Source organism: Chiloscyllium punctatum, chromosome 23, assembly GCF_047496795.1.
Source record: "Chiloscyllium punctatum isolate Juve2018m chromosome 23, sChiPun1.3, whole genome shotgun sequence".
NCBI lineage: Eukaryota > Metazoa > Chordata > Chondrichthyes > Orectolobiformes > Hemiscylliidae > Chiloscyllium > Chiloscyllium punctatum.
The window spans coordinates 13,396,003-13,409,556 of NC_092761.1; positions in this window are offsets into that span (position 1 = coordinate 13,396,003).

Consider the following 13,554-nt stretch of genomic DNA (forward strand, 5'->3'; position numbering starts at 1 on the left):
CCCTCTGACAGTGCAGCACTCCCTCAGTACTGACCCTCTGACAGTGCGGCGCTCCCTCAGTACTGACCCTCCGACAGTGTAGTGCTCCCTCAGTACTAACCCTCTGACAGTGCAGCACTCACTCAGTACTGACCCTCTGACAGTGTAGTGCTCCCTCAGTACTAACCCTCTGACAGTGCAGCACTCCCTCAGTACTGACCCTCTGACAGTACAGCACTCCCTCAGTACTGACCCTCTGACAGTGCAGCACTCCGTCAGTACTGACCCTCTGACAGTGCAGCACTCCCTCAGTACTGACCCTCTAACAGTGCGGCACTCCATCAGTACTGACCCTCTGACAGTGCAGCACTCCCACAGTAGTGACCCTCCGACAGTGAAGCACTCCCTCAGTACTGACCCTCTGACAGTGAAGCACTCCCTCAGTACTGACCATCTGACAGTGCAGCGTACCCTCAGTACTGACCCTCTGAGAGTGCAGCACTCCCACAGTAGTGACCCTCCGACAGTGCAGCACTTCCTCAGTACTGACCCTCTGACAGTGCAGCACTCCCTCAGTACTGACCCTCTAACAGTGCGGCACTCCATCAGTACTGACCCTCTGACAGTGCAGCACTCCCACAGTAGTGACCCTCCGACAGTGCAGCACTCCCTCAGTATGACCGTCTGACAGTGCAGCGTACCCTCAGTACTGACCCTCTGACAGTGAAGCACTCCCTCAGTACTGACCCTCTGACAGTGAAGCACTCCCTCAGTACTGACCATCTGACAGTGCAGCGTACCCTCAGTACTGACCCTCTGACAGTGCAGCACGCCCTCAGTACTAACCCTCTGACTGTACAGCGGTCCCTCATTACTGACCCTCCGACAGTGCAGCACTCCCTCAGTACTAACCCTCTGACAGTACGGCACTCCCTCTGTACTGACCCTCCGACAGTGCAGCACTCCCTCAGTACTGACCCTCTGACAGTACTGCACTCCCTCAGTACTAACCCTCTGACAGTACGGCACTCCCTCATTACTGACCCTCCGACAGTTCAGCACTCCCTCAGTACTGACCCTCCAACAGTGCAGCTCTCCTTCAGTACTGACCATCTTACAGTGCATCACTCCCACAGTACTAACCCTCTGACAGTACAGCACTCCCTGGGTACTGACCCTCTGGCAGTGCAGCACTCCCTCAGGGCTTCATGGTAATTTCAGACATGATAGAGACTGAACCAACAATGTTGGCATCACGAATCTGTTAGCTGAGGTTAATGACCCCACTTTGTAGCAGAGTGATTTAATCCCTCTGACAGTGCAGCACTCCCTCAGTACTGACCCTCTGACAGTGTAGTGCTCCCTCAGTACTAACCCTCTGACAGTGCAGCACTCCCTCAGTACTGACCCTCTGACAGTGCAGCACTCCCTCAGTACTGACCCTCCGACAGTGCAGCACTCCCTCAGTACTGACCCTCTGACAGTGCAGCACTCCGTCAGTACTGACCATCTGACAGTGCAGCACTCCCTCAGTACTGACCTTCTGAAAGTGCAGCACTCCCTCAGTGTTGACCTTCCGACAGTGCAGCACTCCCTCAGCACTGACCTACTTTTTTTCTATTTCACAGAGTCTTGTGGAAATTTGGAGACATAGGGTTTGCAGATTCTGAGGAAGCATGAGAGAGACACACAAACCAAACCCTGCCTGAAACTCTCTGCAATAGAGTATTCAGAGGCACAGAGTCACAGAGATGCACAGCTTGGAAATGGACGCTCCTGTCCAAGTTGTCCATACCAACCAGATATTCTCATCTCATTTCATTCCTTTTGCTAGCACTTGGCTGATATCCCTCTAAACCCTTCCTATTCACATACAAATCCTGATGCCTTTGAAATGTCGCAATTATACCAGCCCCCATCACTTCCTCTGGCAGCTTCCTGCATGCCCTTGAATAAGTGCTCAAACATTCATACTGTCGATACAAACTCTAATAAACACCAACCTACGAAGGATACCATTGTCATTTTCAACTGACCCTTAGCTTCTTCATTACGCTGATTTCAACAGAGGTAAAGAAACAGAGTTAGTGACCATCCACCGTCACCCTGTTATAAAACTTATTTTCAAATGTGGCTTGTGTGTGATTCCCACCCCCTCTAATAGTTGCCTGGAAGGTGGGGGTGAGCTGTAATCTCCTGCTGCAGTCCTTGGGTGTCCCACAGTGATGTTAGGGAGGGAGCTCCTTCATGGTAATTTCAGACATGATAGAGATTGAACTAACAATGTTGGCATCACGAACCTGTTAGCTGTGATAACTGACCCCCCTTTGTAGCAGAGGGGTTCAATCCCTTGAACAGAGCAAGCTTGAGAATTCAACACTAAAATCAATCTGTACGGACGCGCTGGAGACCTGAAACATCAATACAGAGATTTTTGAAGAAGCTCAGCATGTCCGGCAGCATCTCTGAAGGGAGAGGGAGAAAGAGACAGAGAGTTCACCTTTCAATCTAGTGATTTCTGCGGGAAAGTTCCTTCAGAACAGACCGTTTTGAGGAAGGGTCACTTGACAAAGGCACTTCACAAAGATCCTGATCAATGTAACTTTGAGATGTTAGTTCAGAAGGAACAGCTCCGACCTAACATTTCGGTGTGCCTTTGTTCTGTATCTGTTCTCCCATGTAGCCCGCCCTCCGAATACAATACCTTACACAGCCTTAAACCTGTTTGTCAACTTTCAGCAGAAGCAGCCTCAGGGCATTGAACACAGACTGAATTACTCAGTGACACTTGGATCAGGTGAAGTTCTCAAGTAAACAGATGGTGGGGAAATTCAGCACAATTCAGCAGGTAGCAACGGTGAAGAGAGAGAGGAACAATTCGCATTCCAAGTGACTCCAAGGCCCCAGCTTCTCAACCTCGCCCCTCACCTGAGGTGTGTGACCCACCAGGCCTCTCTCTCTGACAAGACAGCAGCTCTCGGGTCCTCCTGGTCTATAATGACTTCCCAACTTTAAAAAGGACACTCCAGTCAGAGAGCTCTTTACATGGTTCAGGTCAAACTCCTGGAGCTCCCTCCCTAACATCACTGTGGGACACCCAAGGACTGCAGCAGGAGAGTACAGCTCACCCCCACCTTCCAGGCAACTATTAGAGGGTGTGGGAATCACATACAAGGCACATTTGAAAATAAGTTTTATAACAGGGTGACGGTGGATGGTCACTAACTCTGTTTCTTTACCTCTGTTGAAATCAGCGTAATGAAGAAGCTCAGGGTCAGTTGAAAATGACAGAGGGTCAGTACTGAGGGAGCACCATACTGTCAGAGGGTCAGTACTGAGGGAGCACCATACTGTCAGCGGGTCAGCACAGAGGGAGTGCTACACTGTCAGATGGTCAGTACAGAGAGAGTGCTACACTGTCATCTGGTCAGTATTGAGGCACTGCTGGACTGTCAGAGGTGCAGGACCGAGCCAGAGGGTTAGTACTGAGGGAGTGCTACACTGTCAATGGGTCAGTACTGAGGGACCACCGCGATGTGAGGGGGTCAGTACTGAGGGATCACCACGCTGTGAGGGGGTCAGTACTGAGGGATCACCGCGCTGTGAGGGGGTCAGTACTGAGGGATCACCGCGCTGTGAGGGGGTCAGTACTGAGGGATCACCGCACTCTGAGGGGATTAGTACTGAGGGATCACCGCACTGTGAGGGGATTAGTACTGAGGGATCACCGCACTGTGAGGGGGTCAGTACTGAGGGAGCACCACACTATGTGTCAGACAGTCAGTACTGAGTGATTGCTGCATTGCCAGAGGGTCAGTACTGAGAGAGTGATGCACACTCAAAGGGTCATTACTGAGGGAGCGCTACACAGTCAGTGTGTCAGTTCTGTGGGAGTGTTGTTACAGAGGGTCAGGACTGAGGGAGTGCTGGACTATCAGAAGTGCAGGACTGAGGCAGTGCCGCACTATCAGAATGTCAGTACTGAGGGAGTTCTGCTCTGTCGGAGGGTCAGTACTGAGAAAATGCCACGTTATCGGTGGGTCAGTACCGAGGGAGTGCTGCACTGTAGAAATGTCAGTGCTGAGGGAATGCTATTGTGTCAGAATTTCATTTCTGAGGGTGTGCTGCAGTGTCAAAGGATTAGTGCTGAGGGATTGCAGCACTGTCAGAGTGTCAGTACTGAGGGATTGCAGCACCGTCAGGGGCCAAGGGGCTGTTGCAGTGTCAGAGGGTCAGTTCTGAGGGAGTATTGAATGATCAGAGGATGCGCCTGTCTTAAAGTCAGTATGAAGGTGCGCCACACTGTGGGAGGGTCAGTGTACGTGCAATGCCTCACTGTCAGTACAGAGGGAGTGCTGCAGTGTCATAGGAACAGTACTGAGGGGAGTCTCACTGTCAGAGGGCCAATACCAAGGGAGTGCTGCACTGTCAGAGGGTCAGTACTGAGGGAGTGCTGCACTGTCAGAGGGTCAGTACTGAGGGAGTGCTGCACTGTCAGAGGATACTACTGCGGGAGTGCTGCGCTATCAGGGGGTCAGTAATGGGGAATAGCTGCAATGTCAGAGGGTCAATCTGGGGGCAGTGCTGCACTGTGAGAAGGTCAGTACTGAGGGAGTGCTGCACTGACAGAGGATCATGACTGAGGGAGCGCTGCACTGACAGAGGATCATTACTGAGGGAGTGCTACACTGTCAGCGCATCAGTCTGGGGGATACCTGCATTGTAAGAGAGTCAGGACTGATTGAGTGCCACACTATCAGTTGGGCTGAATGGCCTAATTTCTGCTCCCATGTCTTGTGGCCTAAGAGGAATATCTGAAATTGTTCAGTATATTTCTGCCTCTGCTTCCTACAGACCCTGCTCAGCAATGATTCCCACGTCCAGATTCCAGAGACTGTGTTCAAACAGACCGTCTCCATTTGGTTACCACTCTCTTTTCCCAGTGTTGGGGTTTCTGTTTCGTGTGACTGACCTGCCAGCTCAAAGGGATATTTTCATGCTGCAGGGCTGAGGTTTATTCCTCAGCTTCTGTGTGCTCATCCCAAATGAATCCCACTGTCCCACACTCAGCACAGTCGTGTGTTCCTTATTTCTGAGTTTCCCAATGCTAATCCACATCCAGACTGACATCCCACACTCCTCCAAATCGTATCACAGGCTAATTGCCTGGGAGAAAGGAATGCTAAGAGGGGAAATAGAATTCTGAATGTACCTTACAGTGACATTAAGGGTGAATTGATAATGACAGAAACACAGTGAGAATTTGTGCATGGACCCAGAGGCTACAGTGAATGGATTCATTTTGTCAATGCTCATTGGGACAGGGTTGGTATGAAATCGTGAAGATGCTCTGTGATACAATTAAATGAATGAGCATATATATAGAGAGAGATGGGTCTGAGTGGTCTGGCCTTCTTACAACCCAATAAATCTCCAAAGACGGTGGAAATGTATCTCAGTTTACCGAATGAGGTGATGGAGGAAGTAGCAGGTACACTTGCAAATATTTTCAAATCCCCTCTGGCCACAGGAGAGGTGTCGTCGGACTGACCATGTGGTACTGTTATTCAAGAAGGAGCATGGGATATACCAGGCAGCTACAGGCGAGTCAGGCTAATATCGTGGGTGGGACGTCTGTTGGAAGCAATTTTGGGAGATAGAATTAATCAGCATTTAAAGAGACTGGAGTTCATGAAGAACAGTCAGAATGGTTGTGTTAAGGAGGGGTCAGGTCTTACCAATGGGATTGCACTTTTTAAGGAGGTGACCAGGTGTGTAAAAAGGGGCAACACTTTCCTGTCGCCTGCTTGGAGGTCAGTAAGGCTTTTATCAGGATCCATACTGGAAACTGATAGTGAACATAAAAACTCAAGATCCAAGGAATTTGGCGCAGAATGCTGAGTGGCAGGAAGCAGACAGTGATGGCCCAGTTAGAAATCTCTGTCTGTTCATGTCTCACTGTTGGGGTCTTACTGATGTGATTGATAGAAAAGGTTTAGATTTGAATGGTGGAGGGTTAATCAGTGGGTTCATGAATGATATGAAGATTGGTTGGGTGATAAATACTGAGGATGATAGCCTTAGATTACAGAAGGATGGAGATGGCCTTGTCAGATGGACCGATCAGTGGCAACGGGTGAGGTGCCTGAAGACTGGAGGGTGGTTAATGATGGGCCATTATTGAAGTAAGGCTACAAGGAACAGCCACTGAACTATGGAGCTGTGAGCCTGATGGCAGTGGTGGGTAAGCTGTTGGAGGGCATTCTGAGAGACAATTTACATGGATTTGGAAAAGCAAGGATTGATTAGGGATGGTCAGCGTGGCTTGTGGAAATGGTTTATCCAACTTGATAGAGGTTTTGAAGGGTTGACTGAGAAGATAGATGAGAAAGTTTCACATGGGAGACTGGTTAGTAAAAGGTTAGATGACATGACATCCAGGGAGAGAGAACAGCACGGTGCCGCAGTGGTTACCACTGCTTCCTCACAGCACCAAGGATGCAACTTTGATTCTAGCTCCCAGCCACTGTCTGTGTGGAGTTTACACATTCTCCCTGTATCTGTGGGTTTCCTCTGGGTGTTCCGGTTTCTACCCACAATCCAAATATGTGCTGGTTAGGTGGGGTCGCCATGGGAAATGCAGCATTACAGGGATAGAATAGAGAGTGTGAGTGTAGGTGGGATGCTTTTCAGACGGCCGATGTGGACCTGATGGGCCGAATGGCCTGATTTTACACTGTAGGAATTCAATGATTAATCAAGAGACCCAATAATGTTCTGAGGATCAGGGCTCCAATCTTGGACTGCGGTGGATGTCGGTCCTTACAATCTGAAGGGGTTTGTGGATGAATGCAGTCTGAGAGTTGGGCTGGGCTGTGTTCTGAGGTGTTAAGGGTGTGAATATTTTGTGGAGGTACTGTATGAGGGGCATTGTGGGTAAACACAATAGAGTGGTGCTTTCTGAGGTATGAGGGAGCACTGTCTGGTGGTACAAGGTGCAGAATGTAGGAAGGTACAGATACACTTCCCTGATCATTCCCTCCGGGTCCGCAAGGCACACTGGTGTCGCAATTTGGGATGGAGGCCACGTCCATTTTAGAAGATTCAGATCTTTTTGAACAAACATTGAAAGATAACATCACCATGTGTCTTAAACATGGATTGGAGGAAAACTGTTGTCAATGTATGGTCACTTGTAGCTTGGAGACTCTCTAGAAAAGCAGGCACCCAACGCTGTCGATGCAAGACGTGGTGCACAGGAAGATCCAACAAGTCATTTGCAGTTGCTGTCTGTCTCCCTACAGCAGTCATCATGCGAGATCAGGGTTTAGTCCTAGGAGAAGTAATCTCTCCATCGAACCTTCCTCCATGTTTGTACAGTAATCGTGGTTGTGTGTGTGTATCTCTGTGTGTGAGAGAGAGACAGAGAGCGAGTGTCTGTCTGTGTGTGAGAGAGAGAGTGCATGTGTGTGTATCTCTGTGTGTCTGTGTGTGTGAGAGAGGGATTATGTGTTTATGTATGTGTCTGTCTGAGTGTGTGTTTGTGTGCGTGTGTGTGTGTGAGAGAGGAATGTATGTGTGTGTTTGAGGAAGTCAGAGTGTGTGTTTGAAAGAGAGTGTGTGTTTGTATGTATGTGTGTGAGAGGAATGTGTGTGTGTGAGAGAGAGGAATGTGTGTGTATATGTTTGAGAGTGTGTGTTTGGGAGAGTGAGTGTCTGTGAGAGTGTGTGTGTGTGTCTGTGTGTGTGTGTGTGTGTGTGTCTGTGTGTGTGTGTGTGTCTGTGTGTGTGTGTGTCTGTGTGTGTGTGTGTAAACTAGCCAGTCTTATTGTGTGCCCAGCTGCTGTTTCAGGTGAAATGGTCCTCGTGTCTCCAAAGACACAAAGGCTGCAAGAGTGAATTAACTGGGGGAAAGAGAGTGCTGTTCATTCCAGTGGGGATTCATCCAGTAAACCTTCCCCACACACTAACATCCCTGTGGCAATGCAGTGACTAGTCCTGCACACAGTGCTCCAGGTACAAACCAATGTAATGTCACCGTAGTCTTACCAGAGCATGGGACAGCTCCTCATTACAGAGTGGGGTCTGGTGGGGATTTAATCAGAGGGTCACTATGGCCCAACTGAGGGGAGAGGTTGGGAAGGAGAGTCCTTCAGAGTAACTTTAGCTAGTGTGGTAAGCTAACTGACCAGCCAACTGAGCTAACCAACCTCACTCCAGGGGCATGTCCTGTATAACCCAATTATATCCAGCCTGCACCTCAATAAGAGCCAGGAGCAAGGCCATTCGGCCCCCCACCCTAACCCAGAAGGGAGAGTACGGGAAGCTGATGAAGGAAACAAGCCCCTCCCATGTGGCCTTCTGAAATGGAGCTGGAGGACAGGGCAGACCTGGCCTGCTGTTTGCTTCCCCGAGACTGGCCTGCTCCAAATTACAGTGAGAGACTGAGGGGAATCTCGAGGAGATTTCACTTCTCACTGAGAGGCTGCAACTCCAATCCAAATCAGGCTGGTTCCCTCCGAGACTCACGGAAGGGTGCAGCACTCTACAGATCAGGGCCTTGTGGAGTCATAACCTCCAGGGTGGGGGCCAAGAGCTGGGAGGTAGTGTTAAGATCATAAGACCATCCAAAATAGAAACAGGAGATTCAGGCCGTCTGTGGGAACGGGGAGAGACAAAGGAGCATAATGCTAGAGAGGGATCTGATCCCACAGATTTCACTCCTTCCCTCTCTCTCTGCAGCTCTCATGTCTGTTTTTGTTTTTCCCAGTTCTCTCTCCCACATCTTTCCTTCAATCTCTATTCCTCACCATCCTTCACATCTCTGTCCTGTTTACATTTCCCAGTAGATTCCCTTCCCCCTTTGTCACCTCACCTGGTTTTTCAGGAATGCTTAATCATTCAGTCTTTCACAAAACTAACACCTTGCTCATCTCTCTCTGCATCTGTCTCTCAGCTCCGTGGGATCTTGCTATTCCTGTCTGTACATCACGCTAGCAACATCATAGCCCCCACTACCACCCCACTCTCTCAGCTCTATCTCTCTGCTGTTGTAACTCCTCTCTCTCTCTGTCCTATATCTCTCCCTGGGATTTCTGTCTTGCTGTCTGCCTGAACTCTCCCTGTCTTTCTCCTCCCATTTTCTCCTTGTATCTGTCTGACATTGAATTTCTCTTCCTGGAGTTTAACTCTCTCTCTCTCTCTCTCTGTCTGTCTCTGTCTGCTCTCTCTCAGTTCTTCTCACTTCCTCTACCCCCCTCTGCCTGCCTGTCTTTCTCTTGTTCTCTCCCTCCCTCTCACTGTCTGTCCATCCATCTCTCTTTCTCTCGTGTAGTTGCTCTCCCTCTTTCTCCCTGGACCCCTCTGCTCTGTCCCAGTGACTGGGGGAAGGGGCATTGGGAAGAGCTTGCCTCAGTGCCTGGTCTCTCCTAGGTTTTACACCCACTGTGGGGAGGGGGTGAGTGGAAGGAACATGAAGTACTTTTCTGAGTGAGTCTGAAATAAAGAAAAAGAGAAAGAGAAAGGGAGAGTGATAAAAAGAGAGAGAGACATGGAGAGAGTGGAGATGGAGAAAGTGGAGAGAGAGAAATGGGCAGTAAGAGTCAGGGACGCGGAGTTAGAAAAGGACAGAGTGAGAGAGACAGGGAGAGAGAGAGAGTGAGAAGAGCATATATGGAGGGAGAAGGACAGTGTGTGTACTTGGCGATGGTTTCAGAGTGGGATCTTGCTGTGCATTACTGCAGTCAGCCAAAAGGTGAGTTAGTCTCTGCACTATGTCCTCCAGCCCAGGGACTGTGAGTCTGCATGGGAAGGGGGAGAGTGGGAGACAAGGAGAGAGTGGGACAGCCAGAGACAGGGGGAGGGTTTGATGGAGTTTTGGGGTTGCTGGAGAAAGGAGGGGCTGTTGTCAGAGAGAGATGGAGGGAGGGATAACATGTGATGCAAAATCTGAGACAGGGTTGTGAAGAGGTCTCCACAGGAAGGATAGTCAATGAGGCCATTCAGGGGCCAATCCTGAGGATCCTGAACCGGTCCAGGATCATTTAATGGGTGAGGGGGGATGATGGGCAGAAAGGACTCCATCTGTGATGTAAACCTTCTGTAATTCTCGGACTGGGATCTTGCTGTACATTAAAATCGTCTCAGGCGAGTCGGTCAACCCAGACTCATTTACCTGTGTGAGAAAGTGAGGACTGCAGATGCTGGAGAGTCAGAGTTACAAAGTGAGGAGCTGGGGAAGCACAGCAGGTCAGCCAGGAAAGTCGATGGGTCAGGCCTGACCTGCTGGGCTTTTCCAGCTCCACACTTTTCCACTCAACTCCCTCTGCCCCGGGGAGGGGGGCTCACAGCAATGTTGGAGGCAGCGAAATATTTGAGGGGGGCACAGTTGGTAAGGTAGGTATTTGGGAGGGAAGGTATTTGGGGAAGTGATTAAATTTGGGAGGAGTTAAAATGAGGGGCAAATGTTTTTAGCGGGGTCAAAATTGGGTGAGCACTTTCAGGTCTGAAATAAAGAAAAAGAGAAAGGGAGGGTGAGAAAAAGAGAGAGAGGTAGAGCGAGTGGAGATGGAGAAGGGGGATGAGAGAAAGATGGGGCAGAGACAGACAGTGAGAGGGAGGGTGTGAGAGAAAGGCAGATTGAGAGAAAGAGACAGACAGGGAGAGAGAAGGACAAAGAGAGAAGGGGAAGTCAGACTGAGACAAACAGGCGTCAAAGCATGGACAGACTGAAGGGGTGACACTCAGTATTCCAGTTGGTTCCAGCTCTCTCTCTCTCATTGGTTTTTCACACTCCCTCTCTCCCATGCTCCTGAGGTTTCCTTCAGCTTGTCTCTCTCTCCCTCTCTCTCTCCCTCTCTCAGGATGGTGAGCTGGTCTCTGTCCCTTGCCATGTTGGTCACCTCAGAAAGCCTCCAGAAAATTCAAGAGATCAGTCTGCAGGTGATCCCTGGTTTTGTTCATTTCTGGATGGTTTCCCAGAACTTTCTATACTTCTGGCCAATTCGGAGAATCAGTTAATAGTTTGAAGTGTTGCTAATCATTTGGATTGCTTGTTCCTGTCAGTTTCTTTGTGTAGCAGGACCCGGTACCTTCCTGTTTGGGCCCTCCTTTGTTTGGTGGAGACGTTATTAGGGATATGTCTGCCCAGGGGAACTGTTGCCTTTTACATTATGCTGATGGGATAACCTTCTGGCTGCTGTATGGCTTTTGTGATTTGGGAGTATAACTTGTCCAATATACCCAGCATCTCTTAGCTGTCTATCTGTGTTTTAGCAAGGAGGCCGCAACATTTCACCCATTCCCCCTCCGCCACCCAGTCTTTTGAATAGAAAGAAGCTTATACAATGAATTACAAACCTAATTTTAAAAGCTGGTTATGTTTGTTGTCAGAGTAACCTGCTGTTTGAGCGAAAACCATTTTGTACATTGGTCAAACTGATTGTCATATGGCTGATAAGTGATACCATAGTAATCCCTACAGAGCAGAAACAGGCCCTTCAGCCATCGAGTCCACAATGACCCTCTGAAGAGAATCCAACTCAGATCCATCCCCTGATGATATCTGTGAAACCCTGCATTTCCCATGGCTATTCCAGCGAACCGGAATATCCCTCGACACTACGGGCAATCTGTCAAAAATGCCCACCATTGAACAGTGGGAGAAAACCCATGCAGATGCAGAGAGAATGTACAAACTCCACACAGACAGTCGCTCAGGAGTGGAATCAAACCCAGGTCTCTGGCGCTGTGAGGCAACAGTGCTAACCACTGAGTGATTGTGGTCCTCCTAACTGTTTCGACAAAACATATTACGTTCTGAGAATCCATACAGAATTGTGATGCATAGCCAACATCCACTGAGCAGAATAAATGCAAGGGAATGAGACCTGCTGGCTCAAACTCCAGGAATTCCTTCCCGAAGGACATTGTGGGTCCACCACATGCAACAGTTCAAGGAGACAGCTCACCACCAAAACCAGCTCCCGAGCAGCTACGGACAGGCAATCAATACTGGGCCCAGCCAGGAACACTCAAACACTGCAAATGAATGAAACTAAGGTGATCACCCAGGGAGTTCCATCTACCTTCCAGTCCCTGGGGGTGTATCCAGGCATTATTCACCATGATCATACCCATCTGTTACAGCCTGCAATCCTAACCACCGGGATCCCGAGATATATCAAGGTGAGTGCAGTTAGGACCACAGCTTGATGTGAGAGGAGCCGAATTCGTTAATGACAGGCGATGGGAATGCCATGGTATGGCCTGTTCCTTCACATTTACGTAAGTGTGGTCCCTGTCAATGTCCCCTCTATCTCCACAGCATGTGGGAGGGAATCATGATAACCCATCCAAATACCTTCTTTAATGTAATTCTGATACTTTCGACATCAAAGATCCCCATCCTAACATTGTCACTTGGGATAATTGGAATCTCTCGCACCAAGGCCAGTGCTCCACCGAAAGTATCCTTACAGCTGTCATTAACGCAGCCCTTGGTGAGCTGCTGTAACTGACAGTGAGACATGTTAGTGTGGGTGTTCTCCTGGAACAAATATTTACGTTGTTTGTCACTAACCCGGAATGGGACTTTTCTCGAGCAGTGAGGACCTCTGCCTTCATTTCATCATGGATGCCCCTCCCTCACTGTTGTCCCTCAGGGAGGGCTGAATGGCCTGGTGGACAAAGTCACAGGGTGATTAATTTAATTTGTTTGTCAGCATCCAGTCCGTGTATGACAGACTGTCAGTCTGTCTCATCCAAAAATGTATCTGTGTTTGAGACAGGATCAAACAGAGTGGCCTTTTTGGTGCTGCCCACCAGCTGGGTGGCTGGAATGGCTGTTGTGTATGGAGTGAGACCATCAGCTGTTTGACTCTGGGTAACCACAGGATTAATGGACTCTGAGTTCGGCTGTGGGTCAGGGCTGGGGGCAAAAGGTGCAGTTACCTGGGAGAAAGGCGGTGGGAGTCCCCATCTGTGAGCGGGTGTGGATGTGTCAGTGTGGGGACTGTCGTTATATCCCTGGGGCGGTAGAACCCCAAAGGCACACATCATCCCATTCTGGGAGGAGTCCTGGTTCCCCAGGGATTGTATTTGCTCTTGACACCCCCTACTGGGGCCTGATGTGTGTTGCTCCGTGTTGCAGGTGTACAGGACACATGCAGCTGCTTGGAGATCATACACTGTCCTTCCAGATTGTCAATGTAACCTGAGGCTGCTTCCCCATCCCCAGAGACCCTCCTTTCACTGGATTGGGCTCTTCCCAATTGGAACTGGAGTAGTCCCATGTTCCTGCAACCTTCTGTCCTGCTCATTGTGTCGGAGACCAAGCTCGGTCACAGCCTGTAGGTTTCCCTGGGGTGAGTGTTCCCAGCTGCCTTATCCCAGCCGGGGGTCCTCCAGGCTATCGGCAGTGGAGTGAGCTTTCCAGCTTCCTTCCCCGGTTCTCTATGGACATCTCACCACAGCTCCTGTACCAGGAACCCTTCACTGCAAGGCTAGGCTGGCTTCCTGTGAAATTCTGCAGGACTGTTTCACATTTGTACCGGTTCTTGTTCCTATTGCTTTGGT